We start from the raw sequence: 217 nt of genomic DNA, 5'->3' as shown, positions 1-217 counted from the left end.
CACGCCAAGGGCTGCAGAACGCCGGCAGGTCCTCGGCAGGACGGGGCGGAGGAGTGTGACTCAGTGACAGGCTGGAGAATTGGGACACGGAGGAGGTGGTGCTGACTCAGTCCTCCCTCTCCCGCTCTCCCCTCCCAGCACCGCTGGTCTTGGGGCTCTGGACGGACCCCGAGGGGAGCAGGAGCCAGGCGGGATGCTCAGAGGATGCAGCTGGGAC

This window comes from Buceros rhinoceros, unplaced genomic scaffold, assembly GCF_000710305.1.
Source record: "Buceros rhinoceros silvestris isolate BGI_N320 unplaced genomic scaffold, ASM71030v1 scaffold25570, whole genome shotgun sequence".
In the NCBI taxonomy this organism is placed as follows: domain Eukaryota; kingdom Metazoa; phylum Chordata; class Aves; order Bucerotiformes; family Bucerotidae; genus Buceros; species Buceros rhinoceros.
Note: the sequence above shows the minus strand (reverse complement) of the source record.